The 17,717-nt window shown below is 33.9% G+C and overlaps 1 pseudogene; it reads left to right on the forward strand.

The window, feature by feature from the left end:
* Positions 1-13,356: 13,356 nt before the first annotated feature.
* Positions 13,357-15,031, forward strand: LOC111639489 (annotated as a pseudogene).
* The last annotated feature ends 2,686 nt before the right edge of the window (positions 15,032-17,717 follow it).

Consider the following 17,717-nt stretch of genomic DNA (forward strand, 5'->3'; position numbering starts at 1 on the left):
TAGGTAATCACATATGTAACTAGACAAATCTACACGTGTCTTTTTCTTGGTCCGTGTTAATGCAGGAAGAAAATGTTTTGAACTGAAAGTTTTTCATTGTTTAATGAATAAAATGTACCATAAAGACATTGTAAAAGTGGAGCTAAATCTATTTATTTAAAATGCATGCCGAAAAAGTAGCAGTTACAAAAATCACCTTTTCCATACTTGATTGCAAGTTTAAGATTACGTTATGTATATAGAGTTTTTAGCAATGTGATCCAGCATAAGTTTCGGCTTTGTAACAGTCTATAGCAGTGATTCTCAACCACTGTGCTGTAGCACTTTAGTGTGCCGCGAGATTTTTTAAGTGTACCGCCACTGCGAGTATGTATACATAAGCAACGTCAGATAATTAGTTTAATCTATTCTACCTTCCTAGGGCGCGTTTGGGAATTGTAGCTGGTGTTAGAGGTAATTGCCGGTAGTTACCAAGGCGTATAGAAAATGTGACCTAAATAACCAACTATGTTTAAAAATCACTGTTATAACGTTACCGGTCGTCCTTCAGTACTTATTGAAGTAAATGTGCGTGTCACCAAATTTTTAAATTATTAAAAGTGTACCATGACGAAAAAAGGTTGAAAATCATTGGTTTATAGGGTAAAGTTTAGCAGCTTAGGTGGAATACAAAGGGTCAGCAGACTCAGAATATACCAAGGACAGGACAGGAGTACCTAAAATGAATGAGAAAGTTGAAGTGCCCAAGGGACTGAAACTCATTAGACAAAGCCACCAGCAATAAGTGTAAGACAATTTAACGATTTAATTTTATATATCTCTGGCTTTTTCTCTTTACGAATCTTTAAATAACATCAGTTTAATAAAGATTTTACTCGTTATTAGAATTTACATTCTTTTTATAAAACTCATCTCTACTCTGAAAATAAAGCTTTTGATATTTTACAATAATAATGAAAAAATCTTTTTATATGAAAATCTTATAGTAGATAACGCCATACACAATTTAATCTATCTATTATGAATAATAATATAAAAAAATTTCTAAGTCACATAACAGACAGTATAGTTAAGCAATTCGTTGCTAGATTTTTTCCTCATATAAGAATTATCTTTATTCGTTACAATAAAGTTATTAATGCTGATTCAGCCAATCGAGGCCATCGTTATTCTAGGCCTGCTTGTAAGTTTTATGACGTCATAGTACTGGTCATTTCCTTAGCCGACCATCAAAGTGTTGTTGATCATTTATGTTAAATCGAATTTTTTATTATCAAAAGAATTATTTTTAAAATTAATTTATCGATGTAATATTTAAATGTTATAAATGTATTAAAATAATTTTTAAGTAAGAAAGTGTCATAAAGAACAACACTGCATGATTAACTTTTAAACTTATTATATGAATTTGTGGCGTAGTAAACACTAGTATTGTGTTTTATTCCAAAGACACATGGCAAATTTTCCATCAAATTACTTTATTATGTGAAGTTTTTAAACAAATAAATACATCAAAATTCTTGCAATTATTAATTTTTATCTTACAAAGAGAAGTAATTTATTTTAGAAATCTATATTATTACATATTACTTCTGTAAATGTGTTTACAAAAACATATATTAAGTAAAACAGAGAAATCTAACTTAATATTTTAATAAAAATATTTATTACTATGTACGAGTATTATGAGAATAAGTGCGAGTGGAAATGTGTAGGTAAAGTACAGTAATACCTCGTCTTACGCTACCCCGACTTACGCGATTTTCAAATCTCATCGATTCGTCTTTTGTTTGAGCGCCACGCAACTATTGTGTCGCGCGGAATCGACACATAGCTACAATTTATTTTGTGTTATTTATTTCTGTGTTTGTTATATATACGGAAACTTGAGAGACTCTATGTGGTGATTTCTTGTAACCGTGAACGAATCAAAACATGAGATAAGATTAACGAAAACATTTATTAGCTTACATACACCCGACTTGGATTTTACACAAATTGCGAAATTGTACCCCGACTTACGCGAATTTGACTTACGCGGTTATCGCTTGGTCCCACCTATCGCGTAAGTTCGGGGTATTACTGTATTTAAAGTAATTAATTTACAGATTTATTGTAAGTTTGTAATTTCCTTTTTCTTTCCGGTATATCTTTCAATGCTGATATTCTTGCTTGACAATAATTATTTTAAAAAATATTTGAAATTATGTTTAAAAAATTTTTCAAAAGAAAATATGGCATTGTTCCACAGATACATGGAACACTGACAGATACTAAATCAATTAGTTTAATTCTTTCAAATAAAAGTTTACTAAATAATTATGTTTGCTTTTTTGTACTGTAGAAAGTGATTTTTATAGTTAGCTTGTAATAAACATTGAAAAAGCTTATATAATTCGACAGTTAAAAAGATAATTAAATGAGATGGATACGAGCGACTTCCTCTATCAATTTCCTTAATATAACTTATAAGTTCAGGTGTAAAATGTCAAATTCTAATTTTTTATCTCAACAGGATATTACTGATTTACACTTTTCAAGTGAAATGTTCCGTAATAATTTATGAACAGCATAACCAGCAATAAAAACTAAAATTTCAATGGTAGAAAAAGGAACTGTTATCATCTCAGATTCAATAGGAACATCATCAAAACATTCGAAACAAATATCCATCTGTGATCATTCAACCTTTAGTTAAGAACAGAACAGAAAAAAAAGAAATTAAACAAATTAGACGCCAACACACTCGCGCGCGTAATTTTTCTCCTTTATTGACTTTTTTCAACGGTTCGGGAGGTCTCCAAACGTGTAGATTTGCAAAAAAAAAAACTTGGAGGGTCAAATTTGACACGATTCCAATACATTTCCGTTTTATATACACAACAAGTTCGAAGTAAAAAGGAGTCGGAGTCGGCGGATTTTTTGACGACTCAGACTCCGACTCCACAGCCCTGGTTTATTCCTCAATTATAGAAACAAAAAATCGTTTGCAATAATAATTATTTTATATTAGAAGACTTTCACTAAAACGAAAGATTTTTATATTAAAATGTTTCATGTTGACAATACACGAAAAATCCAATAAGGAGTTGCTTTACATTACGGTTAATATTTAATACTACACGTTGCACCATCAATTACAATGGTGGGCAACCCCCGGCCCGCGGGCCAGCTACGGTCCGCGATGAGTTTCTATCCGGCCCGCGAGATGTTTAGAAGAAATTATAAATAAATATTTTTCGATGTAATTCGTCTAGTTTAAATTGAATATTATTTTCTGAAGTGTTGCGGCAGCAATGACAGGAAAAAATAAGGGAGTCATTTTCTTATTCAAAAAAATGGGAAAACAGAATTTTTCTAAATTATTTATATCTCATCGCATCATCCATCAAGAAAATCTATGTGCAAAAGCAATGCAATTAGAAAATGTAATGTCTGTCCTATCCAACTACATAGGGCTGTTTTTATTATGTTTAAAGTCACTTAGATTTTACAAATAGGTGAGTCGTTCACAGCCCGGCACACGCATTTGTAAAATCTAAGTGACTCATACAACATGGAATTCATATAAAACGGAATAATCAACAGTGTTATAGGGGGTAGACTATAGTAATTAATTTCTTTTTATTTATTTATTTAATATTTGCAGACTAAAAATTTACAGGTCACAAGGTGTCAATTAACTACTATGGCCCGCGGAAAAAACGTAAAATTTATTCTGGCCCATGTTATAAAAAAGATTGCCCACCCTTGATCTATTATATTTCATTTTAAAAATTTTGTAATTTTAATTGATTTGTTAATTGTTAATTGTTATGGCAAGAAGCTTATTTCGAGAATAGGGATGAGTTTTATAATAAGTTTTAATAATATCAGTAAAATCGTCATTGAGTCGACCCTACTCGTGATACGACAGACAACTCCCTGCTATCTCCCCACTACTCGATTTAACCAACAAGATTTAATAGCTTCGATCCCCTAACACACAAACTGCCCTGCAAAATTTCAGACATTTTTAGACAGAACAACGGGAGTTATTAATCTTCAAATAGTGTAAACAAAATCGGGCCCCCACACACTAACATCCATACCTACAGAAAAAATTTCCGATTCTCTTTTTGTATGTCTGGCCGTTTCAGGTCCACTGACTCCAAAAATGTATATATCTTTGGGGGGAGGTCATTTATGATTGAAGGACATATTTTCTTTGTTATGTATAACAAAGTGGAGAAAGTAAAAGTTATCAGGAAACGAGAAAAGACATTCCATTGTGACTGTATACAGCAAAGTGTAAAATTCGTGTGAGCAAGCATTATAGTGCGAGATTGCATATTGACCAAGGCCTGAGAAATTTGGTTTCATCAAGAGATCATTTAGTAGAGCAAAATACCAACAAACCCTTCAAGTAAACCTGTTACCATCATTAAAAAAATTGCAATATTATGAACTGTTTATTTTCCAGCAGGATGGTAAAAGTTACCATAATACTAAAAGTATCAATGCGTGGCTGGCCTAACATATTAAAACATTTAAATGCCTTTGTGGCATTTAAATGCCACAAAGGCATTCTTGACCATCCCCTATAAAAATATATGGTATAAAACATTTACCAATATGTATAACTCCTGTTTGAGTATGACATTTTTCCTGTGCGTGGAAACATGCAAATATCGTTCCCAGATCTAAATCAGACAATTGTGAGAGAACCAGGAGCCGTATTCTGGTCACTATCTGTGGTCTGTCGTCTCTCAGAAGCCGGTCGCAGATTGGCTAATCCAAATGATTAACTAATCAGCGACCGGCTTGTGAGAGACAAGAGACCAGAGACAGTGACCAGAATACGGCCCCTGATCTATCTCTTTGCTACGATTCCCCTCCCAGCTTCTTGCCTGTGTTGGTGAGCTTTTTGCTGAGGTCTTTTGTGTTTTTTGGGCTCTATTGAGTGTCTTTCCTGCTGTTTTTTGTCAGTTTAGTTAGAATTTGTGTCACTGCTTAGATTTTCTGTCAGTTTTTCGTTCTTAATAAACTAGTTTTTTCATTTTCACGTGTTTTTCATCTGTTAGGCTTAGCTAGCTGTTTCTGTTTTGGTGTTCCCTGGCAGAAACAGTTAGTTTCTTGATTTAATCGATTCAATTTTACTCCTTTTCAACTTCCACTCAATCATCTAGTTTATTGCTAATTTTCTTTTGTAAATTTTCAGTTTATAGGGTGATTTTCTGTTAGTTAGTCTTTAAGTCTTTTGTTAGTTAGTTAGTCTGTAAGTTAGATAGTTCTCTTTTTGTAGTTTTTAGGTCTTCAACTGTTTAGCTTTCCATATAATTTTGGTTTCTCTCAGTCAACTAAGTTTTGGGTTTTTCTGGTTTTACTGCATTGCAGTACTTTCGGTTTTTCAGGTTTTCCTAAGTTGTTTTTCAACCCTATCGGTTGTAAGTTCATAGTTTAGCCTTACTAGGCCAGTTTCAACTGCCTAGCGATTTTCATAGCTTTTTTGGTGTTAGTTATTATTTTGGGTTTTTCCTGGTTTCTGTTTTTTGAAGTTATTTTTCACCTTGTAATTCGTTCCCCTAGTAGGTGCATTGTTCCCCCTGGTTTTTAGGCCATTCCATTTTTGAGATTTTCAGGTTTTACGGTTATACTTTTTTTGAAGTATTTTGGTTTTAGTTCTGTTCTTTTCCTTGGTTTAAGTTATAAGTTATTAGTTTTAAGGTTGTTTAAAAAGTAGTATAAGGGTCTTTCTGGATGGCGTGTCCATCTAGTTCTGAAATCACTGTGGCCGATAGCCTATGCTTACGACAAGAGCCCATGCTCTTTACAGATGGACGTCTCGTCAGTCTGTAAAAAGCTTAGGGAGCTTTTAAACATTATTTTCGGAAACTGCACAGAAGACTGCAGCACTGCTGTTTGGAAAAAACATAGGATTAAAAATTCGCAAAGCTGCCAATAATCTTTTTTTTATTTGCGGACAAGGCTATCTGAGATTCAATTCATAGCCCCAACAACGATATGGACATGTTGAACAGCTTAATTAGTGAAGCAGTTTCTAAATCCTTGGCCGACAGTTTCAGTCGAATTCAACTGAAGGTTTAAGAAAAGGTCGAATGTCTCATAGACAGCAAAGTTAACAAAATTCTGGACACTGCAAAAACATCATTTTAACTAGTTTACCGACCTTCTCTTAAGCTGGTGTTTCTGGAAGAGCTAAAACAACAAATACCAAAATTATCCAGAAACAGTCCAAAAAATACAGTCCAGTGCTGTGGCACACATGCAATGCTCGTTTTTCCAAAAGAAAACATCAATATCAATCAGGATGATATGAGACAAAACCTCACTACAAACATAAAATCTAGTCAGTTAGGGATTTCAGTTAAAGTACTGATACTTTAACTGAAATTTGGAATAACAGAGTTTGCATTCACTTAAACACAAAGAGTGACAACAACAAAATGGTGGCAGCCATAAACTCAGTAAAAACATTAATAGATAGGTTATAAATCAGATACTCAATGGCCAAACAATCCAAGGTTATCCTGTTAAATGTCCCGGGCGACGCTGTCACTAGCACCTTCATTGAGTAACTACACATTCACAACATTGCAATAAATACAGTCGACCCCCCTATAAGATCATAGATAAGTTCTATTCTTTAGGAATCTGATTTCTTACGAGTCCTTCCAATCACAGCCCGACACGTGTGAAGTTTACGGACTACGGCTGATTGAAAGGTTTACTTCCATAAAATTAATCGACTCTAGACTAATCTGACTCAACATTTCCAAAACACGTATAAATTTTTTGGAAATAATCCGTATAAACTACGCTATAAACAAAAAATTGTACGATTACTTACCGAGTGTGCACCATTCGACATCGCCATTGCTAAAGCTTGTTTTTGTCGCGGAACAGCTCAGCAAACAGCGGCCGATTTCTAAGACGATAGGTCGGAAAGTTATGTGAAAGTGCCACTTTTGCTGCTGACATGTGAAAACTCACGGAATAATTAGCTACCAGGTGTGAAAGTTGACAATTATTTATGATTTAATTGATAATATTTTTAGGTCATTAACTTTACTTAAAAGTTGTTACAATTTTTAAAACAATTAAAAAAAAAGTGAGCCGAAGGTAGAATCGAATCTAGATCGTCCACGTGGCAAGCAAGTTCGCTACAGGGTCAGCCATTTCACCGTTCTGCCATAATGTAAAATCGATCAGTATATGAGCTGCGCTTAAAATTTTATAGCCTTTTTTCTCGGAATCTTGTTGCTAGTGCGCTTTACAATTCTTCTGGGTGGACACCCTTGAGGTATACTACTAACCTGCAAAGTCTCATTCCGAACTGAATTTCCGAGGCCGTAAGGTCCTCTTGTAAGAAAAAGTCCTCAATGAAGTGAGGATGGTTAAAGCAAAAAGTCAAGCAAATTTGTGATAAAATCACTTTAAATGAGTGACGGGCTCTTGTTGATAAAATAGAATAAAGATTATTGTACAAGTCAAATGTAAAAGTCAAAGTTTAGTAACATAAAATAATTATAAATATAAAAAATTTTGTTTGATATTATTGAAGAATAGACTACAGATTAATATAAAAAAGACAGTCATTTTCCAAAAATATTTTGGAGCGATCACCATTTATTTCTTTAAAATGTTCTATAACAAACTTGAGGCGGCCAGACCTTTCCTTTTAGGCTATATGGTCGCCTATATAGTTACTTAAAACACAGAAATAATCCAATAAAAATATATACAATTTGTAAAAATGTAGAAAAATTGGAATTGGTGACCTTACGACATCTTAGGCTTGCATCCATCTCCATTCGGGAGTTTCTGGTCTTTATATCTACTTAAAAGTTGCGCTGGTAAATGTAGATTATCCTTCTCCCTCTGGCGGCGAATTATCACAGAAATTTTTTAGTTTTAAAATTTTTTCACTGGATGATAATATTGTTAATATAAAAAAGACAGTCATTTTCCAAAAATATTTTGGAGCGATCACCATTTATTTCTTTAAAATGTTCTATAACAAACTTGAGGCGGCCAGACCTTTCCTTTTAGGCTACATGGTCGCCTATATAGTTACTTAAAACACAGAAATAATCCAATAAAAATATATACAATTTGTAAAAATGTAGAAAAATTGGAATTGGTGACCTTACGACATCTTAGGCTTGCATCCATCTCCATTCGGGAGTTTCTGGTCTTTATATCTACTTAAAAGTTGCGCTGGTAAATGTAGATTATCCTTCTCCCTCTGGCGGCGAATTATCACAGAAATTTTTTAGTTTTAAAATTTTCGCTGGATGATAATATTGTTAATAGGCGACCATGTAGCCTAAAAGGAAAGGTCTGGCCGCCTCAAGTTTGTTATAGAACATTTTAAAGAAATAAATGGTGATCGCTCCAAAATATTTTTGGAAAATGACTGTCTTTTTTATATTAACAATATTATCATCCAGCGAAAAAATTTTAAAACTAGAGATTCTTTAAAAGACCCGCTGTTAGAGGGTTTTTGTGAGGGTTCTAAACATAGACAAAGTATGTGGGTTTACGTAATATACACTAAACATATTATTCATTAGAACATTATTTTCAACTTACGTTTTGGAATTTTCCGACATCGTTTGCGAGAAGATTTACCATTTGTCCCACATTCGATCTTTCCAGAGACGAAGGACTTAACTTAATTGCCTGCAATTGAAAGTTTAACATAAAATAAATATTCTCGGGAAATTATATTATCTTTTAATGAAAATAATCGAGAATAATTCTCAGTTAAGTGCCCAAACGGACTAATGAGTTACATTTTCTAATCCTTTTTCAATGATACCATATGATAAAATAAACTTATCACACAGGAGTCTTTAAATTAATTTTAAGTGACATCTTGCCGCAAGCATTAATCTAATTGGAGGTTTTTTTTAAAAAACCCTCCAATAATGTTTTTTTTTTTAAAAAAAACATTATTTAAAATTGTTATGGAATACTTAGGCTTTTATAACTTTGATGGAAGTACGTAAAATGTCACTCTGAGCACTAATTTTATAGTTTTTACATTCCATGTTATCTAATTCTGAAATATTTTAAAGTTATTCTCTTTTTAATTTTTTTTTCGTTTTTAAACTTTTAAAACTGATTATTTGTTGTTTTAGCTTTCCTTTTTTAAAAATTTACTTTTAATTAGTTATAAAATAACTTTCTAATTATGCAATAAAAGAAAAAGTTTATTGTTTTACAGTTTTTACAATAAATTTACATCAATTTATATATACAGTGTTACACCCTTTCTAAACATTATTATTTATTTTGTTAAATTGGTAACAGAATTATGCAAATAATAAATTAATTTATATATTTTAACTTTTATTGTAGTTCTGTTTTAATCTTATTTTTTAATTTTCTTGAAAGTGTTCTGAATATAATTTTTTATTACCTTCTTTTGGCACTTTTTCCGTTAAAATTTTTAAAGTTTCATTTTATAAACCTAGCAGCAATACTTATCGTATGACACCCCATATTACTCTTTCAATAATTATTATTATCATCAATAAACAAAAAAATTATTTTGACTTTGCACAGAATCAGTGCTTTAAAAAAGTTGCCTGTCGTCTCTTAATAATGTGAAGATTTAAGCTCTTTTGTGAATTTTAAAGCTTCAATAATTTTTTCTCAATCCCTTCTTTCTCCAGTTTCCCCTTTCTAGAAGGGTGAGATTAGACCTTTTGATCCTTCAACTTTCTGCGTCACATCGAGATGTGACCTTCTAAACTTTCAAAGACATTTCGGACGACAAATAAAGTTCTCCCCTTGCAACCGGGGATGATTCATTTTTACCTTCGTTACGACTTACAAAATAACTAGCCAATTAACAAAATCCTAAACTGTTATATTATAGAGGGTAACAAAAAATCACCTACAAGTGAAGTCCAAACCGAACCCATCTAAACATTTCCTATCTCGTCTGATTTTACCGATGATAAAACCGATCAGATGACCAACCAAATGAATAATTATTACTAAGGTTGCAAGACAAACTCTGACCTTAGTCACCTACAGCAATTAATTCAGTTGGTTTGACAGCTGTTATCAGATTTATGAGGTAGAAAGTGTGACAATACTGGATAGAAGAAGTAATAACTCTACAGAAATATTTTTCGATTTCTGACAATTAGTATAAACAACCCCCGGACATGTCGAACTTACATGGAATTGCATCAGAACTTCTCCGATAGTCCCCCCTCTGGGACGTGTATAAAAAGGGATTGCACCCGCACCTCGGGGCGATCACCAAAGGAAAGACACCAGACTGGAGCCCCGTCAGACCCCTTTTTCGTGGAGTCCCTTCAGACCCCTAGACGCGTAGATACGTGGAACGTATCTACGCGTTATAGGGGGTCTACTGCATTGAAAAATAGACTCTATATCATTACTGAGACAGGTAACATATAGCACTTGCTTGCATGGAAAATAGTGTTTTCCTGTGAAAAGTATATAAGTATTTAATTTTCTACATCTAACGACTCGGATTTTTACATTTTTGAAGGGTAATTACTTAATTGTAATAAGGTTCCTTTGGTAGTTGAGTGCATAATACCACCGTACGTCTGGTAGTCGTGGATTGAGAAATGGCCAACTGGCTGGCCACAAGGAGTTTTCTGGGTTTTCTTCACCTGAATAGGGTCCAGCTTCCCATAAGTTTTCCTGGGATACATCCCCCGGCACATTGCTCATATGTTGCATTGCTCTATCCCAGGAGTCACCAAACTTTTCTCACAGCAGGCCAGATAACTGAGAAAATGACGAACGCTCATTTAACTTCAATACAGTTCACTGAATGCACAAAAAAATAAAGACAACCAACCATTTGTTTACCAATACGCAAACATGATTGCTGCAGCAAACTCGTAATCGCTGTTCTTAGAACCTTCACTTACAAAATGCGCTCTGATAACGAAAATCGCAAAACGTGGCCGAATTCTTCAATTCACTGATTTCCCTAAAAATTATATTACTGTCAGATGCAAAAATCGGATCAGACCAATTTTGGCATTTTTACTTATACTTTTTAATTTTTTTACATAGTGAACATAGTAAATTTATCTACTATCTATTATATTTCTATTGTATATAAATTATTATATTTTAGCTCATTTGTGGCAGAGTATGGCAGCGAGTCGGTTGAGCTGACCTCGTGGGCCGTACTTACTTTAGTGACCCCGGTAAGATTGTATTTATGTGCACCGTCATGGCGGCACTTCCATAATCTTGACAACAAGTGTCTTTTGAATTTCAATGTAGGTGGTGCTGTTAGTAAATTTGATCAATTCTACGAATAAACTTTATTAAAAGTATGTTAATCGTGAGTATAAGTTAAATTATTTGCTTTTTAAAAATAAGTTGTTCCTAGCATGGCACTGTCATAGCTACGATCGCAACTGTTCATGCTTCCCACGGAATCCTCCCGGAGGGAGCCGCCAGCAGGCCGCTGATTGTATAACGTCACTAGTTATTCATTCACGGTAGTTCTTGAACACGAATCAATAACTAGTAGGTATCATGATCCCTGCCAAATAAACCAAACTAATTCTAACGAGTGATTATTTATTGTGACATCATCACAATGTTCTTAGAGTGAAGAAGCGACAATTATGTTGGAAAGACAATCGTACAACTGTTAATAAATGAAAAGAGGAAAAGAGGAGGACCAAAGATGCATTGGAAAAATAAGGTGGAATAAGACTTGAACCAGAGGGGACTTAAGAGACAGGAAGCTCTTAATAGGGAGAAATAGAAGAAACGTATTAGAGAAGAAAATGCCTACCACATATAAACATGGAAAAAGGCGAGGATAAAGTAAGTTCTTAATTTTTAGTGGTGGTTTTACCCCTATATGTCATACCTTTCCTGTCAGTTTTCATGGATGAAAATGTTCAGGAACGTTTTCAACCTCTTCAACAGACTGACTTCCCGTATTTAAAAGTCACGGAATTTTGATAACTGTTCTTATTTGTATAAAACAGTTAAGAACACATTTAAAATATAAAATTCTTTGGAATATTGAGCCATTTGAATCCAAAGAATAAATTAGAGTAAGATATATACAATTTAAAATAAGAAAATTATAAAATAGATAAAAAATGTCAGTTAAGAGTTGAAAACGTTTTTACGGTTAATATCTAATTCTCAGTGAGATATGGTGTTTTCGTGCAGGTATAACATTAAAGCAATTATTTTCACGATTTTACAAGATTTTTTAATCTAACCTTAAAACTCGATCACGTGTAAAGCCATCACAACTTCAAAAGGGAACACATATCACTTTTCAAATTTTAATAATAGATCAATATTATTTTGTGGTTGTAGACCACCCTCTCTTCTGAGACGAAGTCAACAACTACTTTTGCTCAAATTATTTCAACCCCCTTTCCTCAATGGTTCCTTCTTTCTATCAGACAAGAATTATGGTGGCATTGGATTAGAAAAATTATATAATGCAAGATTACCGGCCTGCAGAAAATACGTTTTAACCGAATTTCGAGGGTACCAAGTTTAAATATTTGGTCTATTTTTTCCAAAACTTGATTGGTTGGCAGAGTACCATTACTATAACACGTTAATAAACGAGCAGTATTTTTAAAACTATGATTTCAATTCTTCACAATTTTTCTTTTTTCAAATTTCTTTGTAATTGTCTTTCAGAGACAAAACTAAAGCTGTGGATTGCTGAAAAAATTTGTTTTACAAATACAGCAGAACCTCCATTATCCGGATTTTCAATTATCCGGATTGTTCAAAATAAACAAAATTTTTTCGAATTTGCTGATTTGCACTTGGCAAATAACGATACTGTTTATGTACGTGATGGAATCATAACTTTTTTTTGTTTCAACAACGTCTCACCCAGCACAGTGGTCGTAAACTTTTTAATACATTTTGCGTCGTAATAAAAATATAATTTGACATCCATATTTATAAATAATTTATATTTAAATTACATCATTTCAATGGCCGAAGGTAGCGTAAGGCATTGGTAATGTGGCCCACTGCCTACAGCCTCGCAGTCCGAGGGGCCTTGCGCCTCGAAGGTTTATGCATTACTGTACTTAAAAGCCGTGAACGCGACGAAAATGTTTACTCGTCATAAAACGATAAATAGTTTGCATTTTAATGAATAAAATTAGACAGTTTCAACTGCTCTTTATTTTATAAAATTCGTCTTCTTGCGTCACCAGAGGGCCTTTAAACAACAGGCAGTGTGTTAGTGCTGATTAGTAGTACTGTAGTCCAAATTTAATACCAACGTTTTCTTCTTGAAAATTTCATCACAATTTAAATACAATATTTATTTTTAATATTACCGATATGTCATCAAAAAGAAAACGCGTTGTGTTATCATTAAAAGACAAATTGGATATAATCAATGCTTTGAAACGCGGTGAATCTAGACGTTCTTTATATGATAAATATGGTGTTGGAAAGTCAACGATCTCAGATATAAAAAAACAAAGGTGAAAAAATTATGAAGTTTACTAATTGTTTAATGTCAGAAGATGGAACATCAGAGCGTAAAGTTATGAAAAAATCAAGAAATGAAGAAGTTGAAGAGTGTTTGTTTATGTGGTTCATACAAAGACGATCATGTGGACAGCCAATATCTGCTCCATTATTGTGTGAGAAAGCAATATTTTTCAATACAAGATTAAATGGAGATCCCACCTTCAAAGCAAGTTCGGGCTGGCTAGAAAAATTCAAAAGACGACATGGTATCAGGGAACTTGAAGTTCACGGGGAAAAGCTGTCTGCTGATATACCTTCAGCAAACACTTTCATTGACACATTGAAGGAGTTCGTGGAGAAGGAAGGATTCGACGAAAAATTTATTTACAATGCTGACGAGACCGGTTTAAATTGGAAGCAACTACCCAACAAATCTTTAGCATCAAGGCGTGAAAATACTCACCAGCATACAAAACTAGTAAAGAACGTGTCACCATTATGGTATGTGCCAATGCAACAGGCAGACAGACTTCCACTGCTTGTCATTGGGAAATCAAAGAACCCCAGATGCTTTAAAAATATCAGAAGTCTTCCAGTTGAATATGACCATCAGAAAAAAGCCTGGATAAATGGAGAAATTTTTAAACGATGGTACGAAAAGCAATTCATTCCAGAAGTGAAAAAATATCAAAACTCCATAGATAAAAGAGGAATAACATTATTATTACTAGACAGTGCACCGTCCCACCCATCAGACAATGCACCGTCCCACCCATCTATAGAATGTTTAAAAGAGATCGATGAAATGTTTACAGTAAAATTTCTTCCACCAAATGTCACATCAGTAATACAACCGATGGATCAGGGTGTGATAGAAACAGTAAAACGCTTATATAGAAAACAGATGCTTCGACGATTATTGCTAGTAGACGAAAATAACGAAGAAACATTTATTAGCTTCCATAAGAAAATAAATTTAAAAGACTGTTGCTACATGGCAGCAGAGAGTTGGAATTCTGTAGATGTATCAACTTTGAGAAAATCATGGAATAAAATTTTGAAAAGACCATTAAAACATGTCAGTAACATAGTAGAAAACACAGTAGAAAGTGGTATAGGAGACATTGCGGAAGTAATAACACAAATTTCAATATGTGCTGAATGTGACGAAGAAGATGTATCCGAGTGGTTAAATTGCGATATGAACGATCCTGGATTCCAAATTTTGAATGAAGAGGAAATAATTCAAGAAATATCTGCCTCAGATGAACAAAATCGAGAAGACGAAGAAGAGATTTGCGAAGTAAGAGATATTGGTCCTACACATTCTGAAGCTTTTCAGTGTTTAGATGTCGCCATGAAGTGGTTTGAGAGCCAAGAAGAGTGTAACTCAGGACAACTTATATGTCTTAAAAGTATTCGCGATTTAGCAGCTTCAAAAAGAATTGCTAGCTTTAAACAAAAATTAATAATTGAATTTCTTAATAAAAAATAATTTAATAATATTGAAGCTACAGTATATGTAAATCTAGACAAATAAAGATTATTCATATTGTATGTACATGTCTTTCACTGTCAATTGTTGTTTTTTCGATTATCCGGATTTTTCCTTATCCGGACTACCTTCATCCCCAATTAGTCCGGATAATCGAGGTTCTACTGTAATTATAATAAAGTTACAATAAATTAAGTTAATATATAATTATATGTACAGTACCTAATTTATATATAATACTGTACAGACGATAGCAAACTCTCTGTAGCGTGGCACTTGACGGCAGAAAATAGTTCGGCTGCCCGATGACGTTTTACGTAATTATAGAAGTTTTTTTACCTTTTTTAAGAGATACCGTCGCAATATTTTCGCAGTTTTATAGGAATCGTAATTATAGGGACCGTAATTATAAAGGGGTCTACAGTACTACACACACACACACTCCAGGAATTTCAAGACTTGCAACGTTCTAGCCAAAATAAACTGCAACACAACAGACAAATCTAGATTACACGTTGTCCTTCAGCTAACTCCTACTATCAGAAACACGCTAATTCAACAGCAGTATGTTAGTGTGCAACGGGCAACGATAGCTGTAGATGACTACATCCCTCTTACACACTGCTACAAATGCTGTGTTATGGCCATCTAGCTAGGAAATGCACAAAAATACGACAGTGTTGTCATTGCATGGGCTACAAGTTTTCGACACCAGTCATAAATTGTGTGAAGGCCAATAACACTAAAAAAGAATAGCTAAGTGTTGAAGGATTTGGCGTACAAAGTTTTTAGATGGTTCAAAAATTGAAAATACTGTAGCTTTGTGGCTTACCGTTACAATTATGAAATACACAAATGGACAGTTCAGGCTGACAGTTGTTGCTCACTGTATTAAGCTGAAATGTTGGCAGATGAGATGGCTATTTCACAGATCAACGAAAACTTTTCTAATGTTAAAATTTCAATAATTACTGACAGTGCCTCATCGATTGCTGCTCTGTGAGAAAACAATCTCCACCCCATCACAATTGCGGCCAGATGGCAGCCTACCGCTCTGGGAGATCTGGGATCGAATCCAGTTGGGTCAAGGAATCCCCAAGAATTTTTCAGAGGGTGATCTGTTCGGATATGTCGGGCCCCCGTCCCTCACCACCTGGTCGTACCACTGTGGGCCTGGCCGAACCCATAATGGGCCTGCTGTAAGAGGCCTTCTTAGTGCCCACAGGGTGGAAAGAGTATATATATATATAAACCGCATTGCAATCAACATACGAAAAGTATGTTAAATTCGACAAACGCATTTGGCACCGGACATATGCTAATCAAGGTATTCTTGGTAATGAAAAGGCTGACACCTCGGCGAAAGCAGCAGCAAACGACACTAATATTCCCATTACATAACATAAATACAACTTACGCACCTCAAAGAAATTATTGTGGAATGATCTTCTCTCATGGCAAAAAGACTGGAATAGCCATCTTCAAATAACCACATATCGGTTCCTCCCAGTCATTTATGTTTAATAAATGATTTATACCAGGCTGTCCAAGGCAAGTTCCAATACAAAGATATTTTACCTAAACTGTACACAACTGACGGTTGTCTGTTCGAATGTGCTTATTCCTCCATGTGTACATACGCGTTTTGGTTTTTTATGTCTTTTGTGTCCATTTTCACTATTTTACTTGATCTACCTTGTATTACCTTTCTGTAAATTCGCGATTATATATTTTTTACTCTGTACTTTTTATTTTCACTATCTGTTGTGTTAATTCTTAAACTTTTATACTTATTGTAATCGCGACTTACATTGTTTTATGTAGTATTTTGTTTACTTGTAACACGGTACAAGATGCATACTCCTGTATGTAACAAAAAAAAATAAATAAATAGTGCTAACAAGGGGACCTTACGTTCTTGGAAATTCAGTTCGGGATGAGACTTTGCAGATTAGTAGTATACCTCAAGGGTGTCCACCCAGAAGAATTGTAAAGCGCACTAGCAACAAGATTCCGAGAAAAAAGGCTCTAAAATTTTAAGCGCAGCTCATATACTGATCGATTTTACACTATGGCAGCACGATGAAATGACTGAGCCTGTAGCGAACTTGCTTGCCACGCACACAATCTACCTTCGGCTAACTTTTTTTTTAATTGTTTTAAAAATTGTAACAACTTTTAAATAAAGTTAATGACCTAAAAATATTATCAATTGAATCATAAATAACTGTCAACTTTCACACCTGGTAGCTAATTATTCCGTGAGTTTTCACATGTCAGCAGCAAAAGTGGCACTTTCACATAACTTTCCGACCTATCGTCTTAAGTTCATTGGTTGAGAATAACAAGGAATTGAAAAATTCTTCAAATTTAAAACGAATATTTTTAACTTCTGCACAGCTTAAAATATCTTAAAATTTTTAGTTAAAATTAAATTTTCACTTACCGCCATTAGAAATGCATTTGAAATTATTCAACTTTTTAAAAATATTTTAAGCTATGGAGAGGTTAAAAATATTCGTTTTAAATTTGAAGAATTTTTCAATTCCATGTTATTTTCAACCAATGAACTTAAGACGATAGGTCGGAAAGTTATGTGAAAGTGCCACTTTTGCTGCTGACATGTGAAAACTCACGGAATAATTANTATACATTCAACAAAAATGTAAGAACCGTCATGAAGGAGATTGCGGACAATAAAGGATCAACGTTGATCGTAAAACGAGCTCCG

Source organism: Centruroides sculpturatus, unplaced genomic scaffold (genome assembly GCF_000671375.1).
Source record: "Centruroides sculpturatus isolate CEXI.00-Female unplaced genomic scaffold, Cexi_2.0 scaffold1188, whole genome shotgun sequence".
Lineage (NCBI taxonomy): Eukaryota > Metazoa > Arthropoda > Arachnida > Scorpiones > Buthidae > Centruroides > Centruroides sculpturatus.